We start from the raw sequence: 18,647 nt of genomic DNA, 5'->3' as shown, positions 1-18,647 counted from the left end.
CCTGTTCTCTCGCGCTCTCTAAAATAAATAAATAAATCTTAAAAAAAAAAAATCCCTGATGAAACAGTAGTAGCTAATATTATTTAATCTTTATCCCTGAGTATACATCTTTTTTTATAATCCAAGTTACAAATTGGAAAGTAAGCATAAAGCATCCTGTTGCATACCAAAGTATGGTAGTTGTCTCAACAAAAAACAGCACTCATGATTCTTTGAGTCATACACTGAGTTAGCTGTTTTGGTTTTTTTTTTTTCCACAAAATACCATTTTTCCTTGAAAGAACAACCAATAGACAAATTATGGTCTTTTGACTTAGCTATTCAGCAGGTGTTTTCTCAAAAATGAATGCAGTGAGCCTGTTACTTCAAAGGATAAAAATAACAGTATTTGTTGCCAACAACAGAATTTGAACTTCTAGGCAAAAATTAGAATTGCAGAAAACTTGTATCAGCTACCACAACTTTGACAACTTTCCAATACTTACGACTTTTCTAATGAGATCAGTGGTGATATTAAACAAATATGATGTGAATTTTTAACATATTTTATAATGAAACATGTCAATATTTGAAAGATTTGCATACCTCAGTGAACCAGTATTTCCAAATGACCTATGCATGATACACAACTATGGGTGGGTAAAAGATCCATTCAAAATACAAGACGGAACAATGGATTTTAATGTAATAAGTACAAAAAGCTCATTGATATGGTTTCGGATTCCACACTGCAACTAACCTTTAAGAAACTACCACCTGTCAAGTTTCGACATCGGATCAAAGAAGAATATTCACAATTATCTGAAAAAGCTATTAAATTACTCCTCCCTTTTCCAACTACTTATCTGTGTAAGGCCGGATTTTCTTCTTTTACTTCAACCAAAACAACACTTTGCAACAATGGAAGGCAGAAGCAGATACAAAAATTCAACTGTCTGCTATTAAGCCAGAGATTGCAAAAACATAAAATAATTCACTCTTCTCAATAATATATTCTTGTTTTGGAAAAATGTAATTATTTTTCGAAAAATTGCTTATTAATGTTAACAGGTAATGAGTTTATTATTATTTTAAAATTAATAAAGATTTCAAAAATCTCTTACCTTTAATTTCCAAATTTCTGATATAGTAAACATCCACAGATATAACCCATGGAAACAAAATCTCCTTGGGGTATCAAATAACTTTTTTTTTAAAAAAGTAATCTCTATACCCATTGTGGGGCTTGGACTCACAACCCCGAGATCGAGTCATATGCTCCCCACCGCTGAGCCAGCAAGGAGCCCCCAATAACTTTTAAAGATTTTTTTTTTTTTTAATTTGACAGAGATAGACAGTGAGAGAGGAAACACAGGCAGGGGGAGTGGGAGAGGGAGAAGCAGGCTTCCCGCTGAGCAGGGAGTCCGATGCGGGGCTCGATCCCAGGACCCCGGGATCATGACCCGAGGAGAAGACAGACGCTTAACACCAGGCACCCCCCAATAACTTTTAAGATTAAAAAGGGTTCCTAAAACCAAGAGTTTGAGAACCTAGCAAGTCTAAGCACCATGAGACTATAAGAGGTTTTACTCAGTTTTTCTAAGCTAGCCCCCTGCCTCCCACGCTGCCCCAGCACTTAGCAAGTGTCTTGTGCGGGAACAAAAGTCTGTACATTTTGGGCTTGCCTAGATTTCCATCTGTCAAACCAGCCCACACAACAGTTAAAAGCGCTTCTGATTTCTCTCTTCCCCTGTGGACTCCCTCTGCCTGGACCAAACCTAATCCTAGGAACATGCCCATACTTGGCAACTGCTCTCAGGAAAAAAATAGCTGGCCATTTCAGTTCATATGAGAAGGGCTCTTGCCTCTCTAAAATTTGAGTTTATCTCCTTCCTCTTTGCTTCCACAGCTCTCAGAACTTTCAAAATAAGATATTTGGAATTTATCCATTTTGTACAAAGGATACAAAAAAGGATCCTGCCACTACTTACTACATACTACCCAGACATCTTTTAATCCACTACCAAATAACAATAGCTAACACTTGCATATCATTTACTATCTGCCAAGCAATAGTCTAAGCATTTTAAGAATGCTTGGAACTCATTTAATTCTCAAGACAACATAAGAAGACATCCTCACTAAAGTCACACAGCTTGTAACTAGCAAAGCCAGGATTCAAATTCAGGCAGTTTGGTTTTAAAGTCCGTGCCTGTAACCTCTAACAAGTTACTTTTTGCCTTATCAACCACATATTTTTCCCCCTAGGAAACAGTCCATTTTCATGATTACTATTATCACTTCAAGGCAGAAGATGTCTAAATTCTTATCTCTGGGTCTAACCTGTTGAACTGCTTGCTGAACCTCAAGCTGAATATTCATCACATCTAAAACCAATGCATCTTCTTCACTCCCTGAAAATTTCCTTTCCCAAACTTGTCCCTTCACTGGCACTGGTTCTTCCTCCATCCTTTCCACCTTTGGCCAACCTAGGAAAGTATGATTTTCCTTTCCTCTCAATTTCAAAAACATTTGTATCTATGCCAGTAATCCGCAAACACTGATTCACAGCCAAGTTTACAACAGTGCCCAGAAAAACAGTAATATAATGTGCTGGATTATTTAAAACCCATCCTCAATTCTGATATAATTCCTACATTTTACTGTTAGAATGTTTTTCCTTTTATGAAATAGTGATAATAGATAATAAGTTTTTTAAAATATGTTTTTCTTGGTAAACTAAAAAGGTGACAACACTATAATGATTCCCAAAGTTATCTGGTTGATTCATTTTGAAAATTTACTGAACCAAGAAATATATGAGCTTCATCAATTTATCAGGATCCGCCTCTGACTCTCCCACCTCTTCTCTAATATAACGAGATATAACTAGTCAGGTATCCTGCCCAGATAGGCCCAACCAAAAGTAATAAAAGTTAGTAACTTTTGTGACCGTATCAAAAAGTCATAAAATGTACTGAAATTGTTTCCAAGTTTTAACAAGTTGGCTTTTCAAAATCTCAAGGGGTATCTGGCTGGCTCAGTCCAAAGAGCATGTGACTCTTGATCTCAGGGTTGTGAGTCTGAGCCCCATGCTGGGCATAGAGATTACTCAAAATGCTCAAAAAAAGATACTTTTACTGCTTTTAGACCCAGTTAACTATCCCTAAACTCACTCCCTTCTCACTCACTATACAGCGCCACTGAAGTTACTCTATTTCCAACAGCTTTGTACAGAAATCTTTTTGTGGTCTTAATCACGGTAAAACCACCTTGACCAAACATTTTCTGATATATAATCTTATTTGATTTATAAACTCCTACATGGATTTCCAACAATTTTTACTTTTGTCCCCATGCAGATAGCAAGTAGCATGTTTTGAACGACAGAATACAAAAGTTAGAACAAATCTGAAATAACTACTCCAAACTCTTCATTTCAACATTAAGAAAAGTATAGCTTAAAGTCACATAGCTAGTGAATGACACAGCTGAGACCAGAAAGCTAAGCCTTCCAGATATCTGTGGAGTTGCATGAAGGTCTAATTCACAAGAGAAAAACCAAAAGTCAGATAGAACCAAGATGGAAATCACTATACTCCTAGAGTAAAGCAGCGAAGTGGGGTAGGATAAGGCAGGCATACACATAAACACCTTCACTAGTGAAGCTGGGTTGCTTTGGGTCCACAAGGACTGAAAGTCATGCTGATGTGCAAGGCTCCAGGGGAGATTAGAGACAGTGTGGATGATGAACCAAAAAGAATCAATCTTCTTATTTAGTCGTTAATAGGAAAGTACAGTGCAGCCAAAAGATAAGAGTTTTGGGCCATCAACAGATAAATGAGTCAACAAAATACGGTATATCCATACTATGGAGTATTATTCAGCCATAAAATAGAATGAAGTTCTGATACACGCTACAACATGGATGAACCTTGAAAACGTTATGCTAAGTAAGCCAAAAGGACGAACATTGTACAATTCCACTTATCTGAGGTACCTAGAATAGGCAAATTCATAGAGACAGAAAGCAGAACAGACATTACCAGGTCTGGGGAGGGAGGGGAAGAGGAGTTATTGTTTAATGATTACACAGTTTCTATCTGAGATGATGAAAAAGTTCTGGAAATGGATAGTGGTGATGGTTGCACAGTACTGTAATGTACTTAATGTCAGTGAATCGTACACACAAAAATTGTTACAATGGTGAGTTTTATATTCTGTATATTTTACCACAATAAAAAACATGGAAAAAATTTAGAGTTTTGGAGGTGTGAGGAATTTCTGGTTTTCTGTGCCATTAATCAACTTGTCAACTTGTTAGTTACAGGTTATCTTCCCTTAAAAACTTTTCTTAAAAAAAAAAAATTCAAACACTTTCATCAACAGGTAACATATTTCAACAAACTTAGAGGAATTATAGGAATCTCCAGAAAACAGTAAAACCAGCCCTGTATGGGTAGTACTGTAGTTCTTATTAAATGGTTATTTAACTGTCCTGTACTGATTAAGACATCCACTGCCATTTAAAAAATCTCATTTGCTAGGAGAGGAGACCAAAGACTCCCTTGATCAGGATGCCATAGGGATAGAAGACCTCTGAGACTGTACAACTGCATTAGCTCAGCAGATCACTGATTTTAGCCTTTGTTACCCTTAACCTAACAGTGTTCTCCATACCTGAGGTCACAACCTCAACTACCTAAAGAAGCCAGAAGCCAGGCAAGGAATATAAATTAATGAAGTAACAGGGATGAATCCTGAAGGACGGGGGAAGACAGAAAGCTACGGCAGCCTGGAGTGCATCTGCCACACCGACCAGCTGCTGCCGATTGCTGCCACATGGTAATGCTAGTCCACTATTGCTGTGCCTTCAGAATTTTCAAAAAAGGCTGGAAATTGACTTTTCAACTTACCCTACAAGCTGAGCACAAAACAGATCTGAGAACCCCAAGTAGCCTACAGACATCCATTTGTGTTTTTGCGCTCCATGCGCATCCTTCACCAAGTTATGAAGGAAAACAAGACTTCCGAGTTATGCGTATCTCAGTTTGGATCTAAGGACTACAATTCCCTAAGAGCAAGGGAGCAAACAACGTTCAAGAAATATAAAGAAACCAAAAGAGTAAAACAGAAAGGCAATTGTTTTTACAAGAGCATCAACTGCTTGATTTATCTTTTCTTTTTTTACTTGAAATGGGTTTAATTTTATTGTATGTAAATTATATTTAAATAACTTTCATTTATTTTTCTAATTTAAGTATAATTAACATACAGTATTATATTAGTTTCAAGTGTACAATATAATAATTCAACACTTCTATATATTACTCAGTGCTCACCACAAAAAGTGGAGTCACCATCTGTCACCGAACACTACCATCTTACTGATGGTACTTTTCATCTCTGTGACTTACTTATTTAGAACTGGAAGTTTGTACATCTTAATACCCTTTATTTCACCCATCTTCCCACCTACCTCCCCTCCGGCAATCACCAGCTGTTCCCTGTATTTAAGAGTCTGGTGTTTTTTTTGGTCTCTTTTTTTGTCTTGTTTCTCAAATTTCACATATCAATGAAATCACATGGTATTTGTCTTTCTCTGTCTGACTTATTCACTTAGCATTATACCCTCTAGGGTCCAACCATGTTGTTGTAAATCACAAGATCTCATTCTGTTTTATGGCTGAGTAATATTCTATTGTAAATATATACCAAATCTTCTTTATCCATTCATCTATCATCTATCATCTATGGACACTTGGGTTGCTTCCATACCTTGGCTATTGTAAATAATGCTGCAATCAACACAGGGGTGCATTTATCTTTTCAAATTAGTGTTTTCAAAAGATGGCCAGTAGTGAAATTACTGGATCATATGCTATTTCTATTTTTAACTTTTTGAGGAACCTCCATACTGTTTTCCATAGTGGCTGCACCAATTTACATTCCCACCAACAAACGCATGAGGGTTCTTTTTTCTTCACAATCTCACCAACATTTGTTGTTTCTTATCTATTTGATTCTAGTCATTCTGACAGTGTAAGGTGATATCTCCCTGTGGTTTTAATTTGTATTTCAAAACGGCAATTTTCTTAATACCTACTTAATATATGAAAAGTAAAAATCTGGCACTTAAAGTATATGTTAAAATAATCTCCCAGCTTTCAAAATGTGAAGATCTGAGATGTGGCAGCTATTAATTGTAATTATTAAGCAGCTATAATATAATTTTTAAAACTCTTCAAAGACACCCTACAAATCACATGATAGGGAATATGACCCTAGTGATCCACAATAAACCTCTTCCCTATGCCATAACGTGAAATGTCTGTTGTATCATCTAGGATCTCATTGTCTTGAATTCTACTAGACTTTTACAACTTTGGTTAATATAACAAATACAGATCTTCAATTGTATAAGACTCCAATTGAAAATTTCTGTTTTGTCTATTTTTTTTTAAAACTGCTTGCTATTTAATTTTAAAAAAAAAGAAATATAATTGGAAAGAGAAAAAAAAATTTTGGCAAAAAAGCTGCTTTCTTGAGTTTGACTTAGATACAGTAACCAAGAATAGTAGAGGAATAAAAGCTATTTACTCTTTCTCTTATCACAAACTAGTTACTCCTTTCCAAAGGTAACCCTTTCTCTTGCCAAGGAGAGTCAAAATTCTTCCTTAAATTTGATCCAGCTAATTTATTCACAAACAGTATCATTTCCTTCTACTAAAAACAAAACAATATACAGTGGGATCTAGCTAGCATTGTGTTTATGTGCTAGACCTCATGCTAGGCACATTAGGTATCACCTCATTTAACGCTCACTACCAGATGAAATAGGTACTTTTATCTCTGAACAAAGTGGACATGGTCCCTGCTCTCAAGAGGCTTACTTTCTAATGGAGGGACAGACATTAAACAATCCTAACAAAGAATGTACAACTGCATTTAAAACCAGAGTTAGAAAGGAGATGAACAAGGTGCTACTAATGCATAGAAAACTCGACCTTATCTAAGGAGACTTCTTTGCAGAAGTAACATACTGTCAAGATCAACGGATAAGCACATTCTAACTAGGTGAAGTCTCCAGGCTAGAGGAACAGTGTGAGTAAAGGCCCTGTGATGGAAGGAAACACAATGAATTTGAGGCAGAGAAAAAAGGCCAATGTGGCCAAAGCAGAGAGAACAAGGGGAAGCATGCTGTGTGTTAAGGCTGAAGAAATAAGCTATCTTCGGCTTTGCTCTTCACATTAGGAGTTTCAATCCTCGGAGCAACAGAGACTGCTAAAGTTAGGAGAAGGGGGAGAGAAGATGATCAGATTTGTGGGTATTTTTAAATCAAAAGAATATAAAATAAAAAGGTATACTGTCACACTCCCAACCTGTCACTATTTACCTGATTTTCTCCACCCCTGTAGGTAATCAGTCTTAGTCTTTCTTACGTAGTGTGTCTATCCTGATATGAGGACACACACACACACTCTTCCCTCCTTTCTTACACAAAAGGTAGTATGCTATACATATTGTTCTGTACCTTGTTTTTTTCACTTAATATATCCGTTCTTTTTTTTTGCAACTCATAGCATTCCATTGTTAGTATGTACCATGGTTTATCTAACCAGTCCCTTGTGGATGAGAAGAAAAAGCCCAACAACTACTATTGGATTATGTTAGTACAGACAATCTTGTAAGTAGGATTCCTGGGATATAGGATAAATGCATTTATAATTCTGACAAACACTGCTAAGTTGTACACTCCTATCAACAATGTGTGAAAATGTCTGGACAACTGATTGGTTTACCAAACTTCCGGATTTTTACCAATGTGATAGGTAAGAAACTGTATTTTACTGACATTTTAATTTGCGTTTCTCCTTTTAAGGTAAGATTGAGCATTCTTTCATATGTTTAAGAGCCATCTATACTATCTGTTCATGTCCTTAGCCCATTTTTCTATTGTGTTTCTATGAACTCTCTTAATATATCTATTTGTCTATAATATTAGTGGCAAAATTTTTCACCTTGTATTTCTTTTTTTAAATTAAAAAAAGTTTTTGAGATAATTAACATATAACATTGTATTCATTTTATTTATTTATTTTTTATCATGTTATGTTAATCACCATACATTACATCATTAGTTTTTGATGTAGTATTCCATTATTCATTGTTTGCGTATAACACCCAGTGCTCCATTCAGTACGTGGCCTCTTTAATACCCATCACCAGGCTGACCCATCCCCCCCCCCAGAACCCTCAGTTTGTTTCTCAGAGTCCATAGTCTCTCATGGTTCGTCTCCCCCTCCGATTTCCCCCCCTTCATTTTTCCCTTCCTGCTATCTTCTTCTTTTTTTAACATATAATACATTCTATTCATTTTAAATATAAAACATAGCATAACAATTTGATATGTCTATATTGTCATATGTTCCTGAAGAATATAAAAGTGGATGTGAACATACTGAAAAACATGCCATGTTCTCGAATAGGAAGTCTCAGCATTATAAAGTGCTGATTCTCCCATACTTCGTTTATTAACTAAAGCGATCTAAATGAAAATACTAAAGAAACCAATTATAAAGTACATATTGGACCCTGAAAAACCTTGAAACAGAAGGGCAATGAGGGGGGACTAGCTCTTCCAGATATTAAAATATACCATAAATCTTCAATTAAAGCAATGTCATATTGGTGCATTAATTGACAGACTAATACAGCAGAATTGAAAATTCAGAAATTCAGTATATTCACATCCACTTTTTAAAAAAAGATTTTATTGGGCGCCTGGGTGGCTCAGTTGGTTAAGTGACTGCCTTCGGCTCAGGTCATGATCCCAGAGTCCTGGCATCGAGTCCCACATCGGGCTCCCTGCTCAGTGGGGAGTCTGCTTCTCCCTCTGACCCTCCCCCCTCTCATGCTCGCTCTCTCTCAAATAAATAAACAAAATCTTTAAAAAACAAAACCAAAAAACCACAAAGCTTTATAAATAAAGATTTATTTATTTATTTATTTATCAGAGAGAGAGAGAGCACAAGCAGGGGGAGCAGCAGAGGGAGAGGCAGGCTCCCCACTGAGCAAGGAGCCGGATGCAGAGCTCGGAGCTCGATCCCAGGACCCTGGGATCATAACCTGCGCCGAAGGCAGACGCTTAACCGACTGAGCTCCCCAGGCGTCCCTGTTCACATCCACTTTTCATATTCTTCAGGAATGGAGGAGGTAGACTAGAAGGAGGCCAGGTGGGTAAAGTTAGACGAATGCAGATCGTTTCTGGTAACTGAAGGATCCAGAGGGATAAACTAGAGATAGAATAGAGTGATAAGAGGGCACAGCAACATTTAATCACCTGGCGAAGCCTGTGCCACAGAGGCAGGGAAGGAACGGCTAGAAAGTCAGAAGAAAATCAAGTAAAAAGTGTTTTTCAAGAAAAAAGAACTGTCAATAATACAATTAGAACAAAGACTAAAAGAAATCCATTAGATTTAGTGATATGGAGGTCATTAGTGATCTTGGTAAGATCTATTTTGGGGAGTATTTTATAATTTATAGACTGGAAGCCAAAGGGGGACTTACATTGCAGTATGGTGAAATATAACTATTTTGCTCTGATTTGATCCTAAAAGGGTCTTCCTGAAAGTCAACATGCCACTAAATTCAGAATATAACTGCATAGTTATTATTCCTCAAATGGAGATCAAACATAGTCATGGAAGGGGGTTCTTGAACAATTCATATAGTAACAGCTATAGAGTGAAGAGGATGGCAAACATGAAGTAAATTTTTCCCAAAGCAAACGAGGCTGTAGCTTCAGAGAAGGATTTGGCTTGGAGTTAGCTCCGCGAACATTCTCAAGCACAGCCGGAGAGCCACATGAAATAGGCAGCTGCCTAAATAGGATGCACAAAACAAGCCCCTGGCTGCTCAGAACTACATCCTTCTGCGTCTTCTCAAGATACCACTCTCTCTCTCTCTCTCTCTCCCTTCAATCTGATCTCAGAATACTAAATATGGTCTCTTCTGGGTTAGTTCCAACAGAAGCATCCATCTAAGGCTTCCTTGGTAGAAAAGTAAGGGTAAAAATTATTACTAATTCTCTCTTAATATTCAGACAGGATAGCACACAGAATCCAGCTTCGAGGAGATAGCAAAAGGGTTCCAGGAACAGAGGAGTCAATAAAACAGTAGCAATGCCTCAGTCAGATCCAAAGTGGGACTGAACAGGCCCTAAGGAGAATATCCCGTGGGAAATTCCAGAAACCGGGGACTGTGAGGATAAAGAACATACACGGACTAAGGCAAGGCATTCAAGGGACATAATCACAAAATCTTAAGGGAAGACCTTAGATGTGACCTGGCTGAGAGAGAACGCTTAAACAAAAAGGAAAGAAGAAAGGTGATTTTACACCACTATTTTACCAGACTAGAGCCAAATAAAACTAGGATTCTCACACAGAAGTGATTAACTGAGCAGTTCCTAGGTAAAAAATAAAAAATTTATAGTTACTGCAGAAATCTTCAGAACGGAAAAACTTCCAAATCCACCTAAACTGATTTGCATGCCAAAACAAACTTCCAACATGGAAAAAGAGGGTAAGTGAAATAGACCAGTATCTTTTCATCTTCCTTTTTAATACAAATTTGGACCAAGAATGGAAACAAAAAAATCCTAGCACTGAAATGCAGAAATCCGAGGTCCTATCTACCACTCATCAGCTGTACAATTATAGGCACATTTGTTGTCACAGTGCTAGACCAAAAGCACTAGTGAGGTCCCTTCCAGGTGTAAGATTGTTGTTCATAAAAAGAGGATACTACTCTCAGATAAGGATTATTAGGGGCGCCTGGGTGGCTCAGTCAGTTAAGCATCTGCCTTCGGCTCGGGTCATGATCCCAGGGTCCTGGGATCGAGCCCCGCATCGGGCTCTCTGCTCAGCAGGAAGCCTGCTTCTCCCTCTCCCACTCCCCCTGCTTGTGTTACCTCTCTCGCTCTGTCTCTCTCTGTCAAATAAATAAATATAAATCTTTAAAAAAAAAGATAAGGATTATTATCATCTTTGTTTGCTAAAGATACTGCATCAGCAGATTCAATTAAAATCATTAAGGTAGAGGGAAAAAAGGGTGTCTGCAATAACAACTCCTGATTGTAACTCCATTGAGGAGGTGGATTACACATTTCTTTAGGTGGTTCTACTCTGTTTTGTACCTTCCAAACTTTAGCCCCACTCCAAAGCCCACCAAACACAGTGGTATTCAAAAAAATCTGGGTCAACTGAGGTAATGTAATGCTATAAACTTCTACATTATTCTGTGGAACTAGTACCAGAGGTTGTTTATTCCTAAGTGGTAGAATTAAAGAAGGTACTGCACCAGAGAACTGTATTCGCTCGGTGAAACCCACTCCCCGATACCAATTCTCTGTACAAGGTTGTCTCAAAGGAAAGAAACAGGGGCTGGCTCTTGTTTCAGCTTAACTTGCATACCTCCTTTTTGGAACTGGGCAAAGTAACACAGGATATTAAAGGATGTGGTGGCTATTCTGGGGGGCAAATTTTTTCTTTATAGAATTAGAATTGTGCTAATTCTTATCGGGGGGCAGCAAGGAATAAATCACGTATTAGTACATTATGGTGACAGTTTATTCTATTTACTGTAACTGGGGAGAAATGCATTTTACTCATATGGTAAAGTAACAGAGAACTCTGTTCCTAGGCATGTGCCTAACTCATATTTCAAGAGAATGAATTTTTTTTTAATTTATTTATTTGACAGAGAGAGCCAGAGAGAGAGAACGAGCAGGGGGAGGGGCAGAGGTTGAGGGAGAAGCAGACTTCCTTGCTGAGCAGGAAGCCCAATACGGTGCTCATCCCAGGACCCCAAGATCACAACCTGAGCCCAAGGCAGACGCTTAACTGACTGAGCCACCCAGGCATCCCGAAGAGAATGAATTTGTAAGCCCAGGATACCACCAACTTACAGCAGACAGGGTAGGGGCATATAAGTCATGAAATGGGAAGCAAACAGGAAAGAAACCCAGTGCAGGCATTTGAGCGTAATAAATATAATAGCAATCTACAAGATGAACGGTTCATGTTGTTTATGATTACAGACTGATTATTCCTCTAAGTGCAAAGGCTATCCAATAAGTCATATCTGGGTTGATCTGTTAGCAAGGTACTTTTACCAGATAATAAATTAGAATGTAATTAAAGTGCATTCTGTCTGTTTATCATAGACTAAGATAGCTTACTATAATTCTCAATTATCTGCATGAACACAACATGACAGCATCGTGAATAAACCTTCTAGCAAAGGGCAATAAACATCTTAGGACTGCACTAAAATTGCTAGATTTCTTCTCCAGTCCTTTTAAAAATGTGTTTCTAATTTTGATAAATTATATAAACAGAACCAAATTAATTTGGTACTTGCTTGGTACAGTAAGTCATACAGTAAGTCTGAACTCGTTAAGTCCCTGAACTTCTTAGCTTGTTAGCAATTTGCTAAGGGCAGTGACTAAATCATGAAAGATGTAAAAGAAAATAGAATTGAATATTTACCACAAACTTTTGTTAGGTGAAAAAATCTTAAGCATAGAAAAAAGAAGAATCACAAAGGAAAAAAACAGGTGAGAACAATTAAAAATTTATAAATGTGTGTATAAAACATTTATAGCATATAAGGCAATAATTTCACCACATAAAGATGTCTTAAAGATTAATAAATAAATCATTCTAGGAGAAATAGACAAACAAAACACACAAAGAGAAATAAACAGAAACATGGAAAAAATTTTCAAGTAGATTAAATTTAAATCAGGATAACATTTGTTCACCTAATTAGTAGAAGTCTTTTTTTTTTTTTAATGATAATGACCAATATTGGCAAAGATATAGTGACACTGGTATTCTCATACATTGCTGATAGTGTTGCAAATCAATTAGAACTCTTCCCAAAAATATAATTTGAGAGTTTGAATTAAACATTACAAAAAGGTTTATAATATTTAGCTCAGGGGGTGCCCAGGTGGCTCAGTCTGTTAAGCAGACGACTCTTGGTTTCAGCTCAAGTCATGATCTCATGGGTCCTGAGATCTGGCTCCATGCTCAGTGGGGAGTCTGCTTGAAGATTCTCTCCCTCTGCCCCTCCTCTCACTCGTGCTCGCACATGCTCTCTCCCTCTCTCTCCCTCTAAAATAAATACATAAATCTTTAACAAAATATATTTAGCTCAGTACTCCCACATCCCAGGATCTATCTAATAGATAAAAATACTTATCACAGCTTGATCTATCAATAATAGGAATCTGAAATAACATAAAAATCCAACTACAGGGTAATGACAATGTTAAATATGGTATAATCATGGACAGACTATTATGTAGCTATTCAAAATGATGGTTATGAAGACTAAGCAGAAAAGGATAAAAAACTGTAAAGGCAAGATGATCATATTCTAATAAAAATATGCATATTAAAGAAGACTAGGAAGGAAAATACCAAAGTGACAATCTTTGTGTTAATCTGGTATAGTAGGCTGAATAAATGCCCTCCTACCCCAAAAGATGTCCAGGTCCTAATCCCTGGAAGCTGTGAATGTTACTTTACTTGGCAAAGGGACTTTACTGATGTGATTAAGTTAAAGATCTTGAGATGGGGAGATTATCCTGGATTACCTGGATGGGCTCAATATAACCACAAGGATCCTCATAAGAGGAAGTCGGGAGGGTCAGAGTCAGAAAAGGAGATGTGACGACAGAGGCAGAGGTTGGAGTGATGTGGCCACAAGTCAAGGAAGGGGGGCAGCCTCTAGAAGTCACAAAAGGCAAGGCATGGATTCTCCCTAAAATCTCCAGAAGGAACTCAGCTCTGCTGACACCTTGATTTTTGCCCCGTAAGACCCATTTAGGACTTCTGATCTCCAGAAAAGTAAGACAACTAGCTTGTGTTATTTTAAGCCAATAAAATTGTGGTAATTTGTTACAACTGCGATAGGAAACTAACATAGATGGTAAGACTGCCCTTTCTAAACTTTCTGCAATGTTCATATTACTTTTATTGAGCATTCTAATATATAAATTTAGCTAAAATTTAAGATTCTAGATGAAAAGTGCCTCTGCTGCAGCGGCTCTCTCAATCCTGGTTGCATTTTAGTATCAAGTATTCACCTTTCAAGAAAAAAAAAAAAGAGAAAAGAATACCAATGCCATAGTTTCTCTTCATTCCCAGAGATTCTGATTTAGTTTTTGTTAGGCTCAAACATCAGTACTTTCTTAAAGCCGCACCTGCTAATGTGCAGCCAGGGTTGAGAACCACTACTCTGGCCTAACAACTCATGACTGACAAGTTTCTCCAACCCAAAGAAAAAAAAAATTTTTTTTTTTTAAAGATTTTATTTATTTATTTGACAGAGAGGGACACAGCGAAGAGAAGGAACACAAGCAGAGGGAGCGAGAGAGGGAGAAGCAGGCTTCCCACTGAGCAGGGAGCCCGACGTTGGGCTCGATCCCAGGACCCTGGGATCATGACCTGAGCCAAAGCAGATGCTTAACGACTGAGCCACCCAGGCGCCCCAAAGCAAAAATGTTTATCAACCTAAAACTACATCTCTTTCAAGAATTCTGAGGACACTCAACCACAGTTTGCCTTAGCTTAAATTTAGGTCTAGGACAGAAACCTTGTTTAACTGGCACTGTCAAAGGAAAAGAAAAAATAAAATCATTTCTTCTACTTCTTCAATGTTTCTCATTTCTGGAGTTCAAAGGACTCTTCAGAGAAACGATGCTCCAAGAAAAAGGTTCTTAGCTGCTACCCAAGGCCCCTTATTCAAATTAGAGTAGTTCTCAAGAAGAATTGTGTGTCCTTCCCTTTTCTACTGACAAATGACTTTATTATGACTACTAAAACAACGTAAGATAGCTGGTCTTTGAATTTTTTATAGTATATTCTTTAAATGGTGTTGACTAGCCAAGAGGAGTCAAGTTCCTCTGATAATGTGTTCCCTGAAGCCATATTTTCACTCCACTTTCCAGGTATCAAGCCATATATTATTAAACACACACATAGACACTTCAGTATGTTTGTGAGCAAATGTGTAACTTAAGGCTTTCAAATGTGATATTCTCAGCTATAGAGGAATTACTGATCAAGTCTTATGCACCTCTCGGTCAACTCATAGCACCACTTCATATTCTTTCAGCAGGAAAATCCACAAATGAGAGACATCGTTATCAACCAAGTGTGTCCAAAGATTGATCTCCATAGCAACTGCAACTCTGCCACATGTAGTGTATAAGGCATTGGCGTTAACACCACATGCACACAAAGTGTTGGTATTATGTAGCCCAGACTGTGGTTGCTGTAGAAACCTAAACCCAAGTCCCTGACAACAGTGGATAAAATGAAAACAACAACAGAAGGGTCCTTGAGTACTTAGCCATAGCTATCTACACCTTTGCTTTCAAGCAAGATAATGCCATTTTAAATGCTATGTAATAGTCTTATTGATACCATGAAAGGAATATTTTCTACAAAAATAATGTTAAATGATGTCATGTCTGTTTAACATTAGGAACAATTTCCTATTCCCTAAAAAATTCTTCCTCCCACCGTGTGCTCAGTTGGGGTGCAGAAGCTCACCGCAACCACGTACTGTCACCTTCTACTGGCCTCAGCCATAGCTAGTCCCACACACAGGCAGTCTGGAGCGGTGCCAGGCTTTGCTGCCACCATCACAACAACTATGACAGATATAAATAAGTTTATTCTAAAATAATTATGCAAAAGAAGACTAAAGTAGGAGGAATCACTTTATCTGATTTTAAGGCTCACCACGTAGCCATCAAAATCAAGACAGTGTCATATTGGCAGAAGAATAGAAGCAAAGATCAATGAAACAGAGAACCCAGAAATGGGTCATTACAAATACACCAACTGATTTTGACAGAGGTGCAAGAGCAGTTTGGTGGAGCTAGGGTAGTCTTTTCAACAAATTGTGCTGAAATAACTGGACATTCACAGACAGGGGAAAAAAAAAAGAACTTTGACTTAGAATTCATGCTATACACAAAAACAAATGCAAAATGGATCATGGATTTAAATGTAAAGCATGAAACTATAAAACTTTTATTTTTAAATTTTGTTTTTAATTTAAGCAGCTTTACTGAGGTGTAATTGGCATACAATAAACTGCACGTATTTAACATGTACACTAACACTTGTAGAAGAAAATATAGGAGAACATCTTTGGGACCTAGGGCTAGGAAAAGACATTATATCAAATTTAGGAGGAAAAATATCCAAAAAAACAGGATAGTGAATTATATTATGGTATATCCGTACAAGGAATACAAGGTGGTTGTTAAAAATTATGTTCATTGAACATTAAAAGCAATCCTCTATATATTGCTATATAAACAAAATACACACATGGACAAACTCATTTTTATAGTCTTGCAGGCTATCTAGCTATCTCTAGATGGTAAGATTCTGGGTACTTTTTAAATAAATTTCTATACTGTCTAACAGTGACATGTTTTACATAAAAATGAGATTAAATTTTTTAAATCAAGTAACACATACTAAAGAATAAAGAAGGCTCTTTTCAACTAGAGATTTTTATATACAATAATGTTAAAAACCTACTTGTTTTAGTCTCCCAGAAAAAAAAAAAACTATCCTCTCTGATACAGAAACATTTGCTTTTTCTTTATGATTTCTCCAGGTTCCTGAAGAGACACCATTCATTTCCAGCCTAAAAACAAACAAAACTTGACCAGATTTCCTTTAAAAAAAAAAATCCATGCAGGGGCACCTGGATGGCTCAGTTGTTACGCATCTGCCTTCGGCTCAGGTCATGATCCCAGGGTCCTGGGATCGAGCCCCACATCGGGCTCCCTGCTCGATGGGAAGCCTGCTTCTCCCTCTCCCCCACCCCCTGCTTGTGTTCCCTCTCACTGTGTCTCTTTCTGTCAAATTATAAACAAAATCTTTGGGAAAAAAAAGAATCCATGCAACCCAAGGGCTGTATATGCCCATTCACCCTAAATTTGATAACCTCTACATCTCTATTATATCTAGCTGTAAATAGCAATGAGTACAGATTTAGAATTTTTAAATAGATAATTTATTAAAATGCACTCACAAGAGTACTCTACAATAAATATACAGTAAAGGAAAGATGAACAGGAAAAAGGGAAAAGAAAATAGAAGGAAAAGAATATCTTCCTTAACTTGATCTTGAGAAAAATATAATCACTTTAGTTCTGAGGATAAGAAAGAAGACATACAGAAAACAGTTTCCTCTTTATATTGGTAATTTGTATGAAGATCAGAATCTGTGAAAGCTTATTTGATGCTCTGGAGTTACCAGAGCTTTCTGTGCAGTTCAAAGTCAAGGTTTCTCAAGTGGAGACACATGGCTCCTTTGTGTATGTTCTTTCCCTCAGTGAAACTGCTTGAAATGACCAAGTCTAATGATATAAATACTGATGCTTTCACAGTGAATATTCTGGATGGCATCATTTCTCTATGCCTTCCAATGTCTTAAAAATGTTTTGTTTTTGTTTTATAGGCCTGAATTAAGGAAACATAAAATGCTGAAATCATCAAGAGGTTTTCTCAGGTTCATTAAAGTTCTCCCACATGGTTAACTGCTGATTTTTACCCAAAATTAACATGATACTAACTCTACTCTTCCTGAATTCCACACATGGTATTCTAGTGAAAGGGAAGGGCAAAATTATCTTCCTCCTATTTTCCATCAATCCAAATTCTACCCATTCTTCAAGCAGCTGCTCAAATTCTTCCACAGAACCCTCCGGTTTAGTCAGCCCACAGTGGTCTATCCCTGACCTGAACTCCTGTAACACTTAACTAAATCTTCCATTTGGCAATTACTAACAATTATGATGAAATTATTTTTATCTTACATTATCACTTGAACTTCACAGATTTACAACTAGGTTCCTCAAGAATATTCTATGTCCTTGGAGTATAGAAACCCTTTTTATCTCAACAAACCTGTCATTGTGTTTTAATACACAGTTGATGGTCAATAAATATTGGTTGACTAACTGCAACACAACTATACCTTTCAATTCCCCTCCTTAATTGACACTAATGTGTGTGTGGTTTTTTTCAATGCTTAGCTATTATTCCTCCTGCCTACTTTCTGTCTTATGGACAGAACTACAAAGCAGAGGCTGAAGATAGGGGCTTTAAAGGGAATTGTTTTCTCTTTGTCTCCCTGCAGCAAAACTTGTTTAAACACGTTAAAGGAGAATAAAACTAAATTTATACCTATGGCACATTTCTTTCAAAGTGAAACAACCATCATTTTAACAGGAAATAAGCTACCTTTCTTGGAAACTATTCTAAGGGAAAAGTCGAGAGAGTAACCCCTGTGCACTAACAGACTGTTTTCCGATAAAAGCCTATGATGAATTCCATCAGCCTCAGCCCGCCATACTCCCAAACTCTGCACTCACGACTTGCGTGAGCCCTTATGAATTCAAAGATATTTTTACCAATCATGTGAATTCTATCCAAAAACATCCTTCAGTGCCAGAAAGGCTTTATGATTAGGGGTCCATTCTTTTAAGAATATTTATACTGCCTAAATAACTCCAGATGTTTTGCTCTGGTTTTTGGTTAAGAGGTAGGGCAGGAGGGCAG

The 18,647-nt window shown here is 37.3% G+C and overlaps 1 protein-coding gene across 3 annotated transcripts in view; it reads right to left on the bottom strand.

Moving 5' to 3' along the window:
* PDSS2 (decaprenyl diphosphate synthase subunit 2) overlaps positions 1–18,647 on the bottom strand; it is a 267,411-nt gene that overhangs the window by 226,729 nt on the left and 22,035 nt on the right. The gene's annotated exons all lie outside the window — the stretch shown is intronic.

This window comes from Phoca vitulina, unplaced genomic scaffold, assembly GCF_004348235.1.
Source record: "Phoca vitulina isolate PV1807 unplaced genomic scaffold, GSC_HSeal_1.0 scaffold9, whole genome shotgun sequence".
NCBI lineage: Eukaryota > Metazoa > Chordata > Mammalia > Carnivora > Phocidae > Phoca > Phoca vitulina.
The sequence above is the reverse complement of the archived record's forward strand: the minus strand, read 5'-3'. Positions and strand labels throughout refer to the sequence as shown.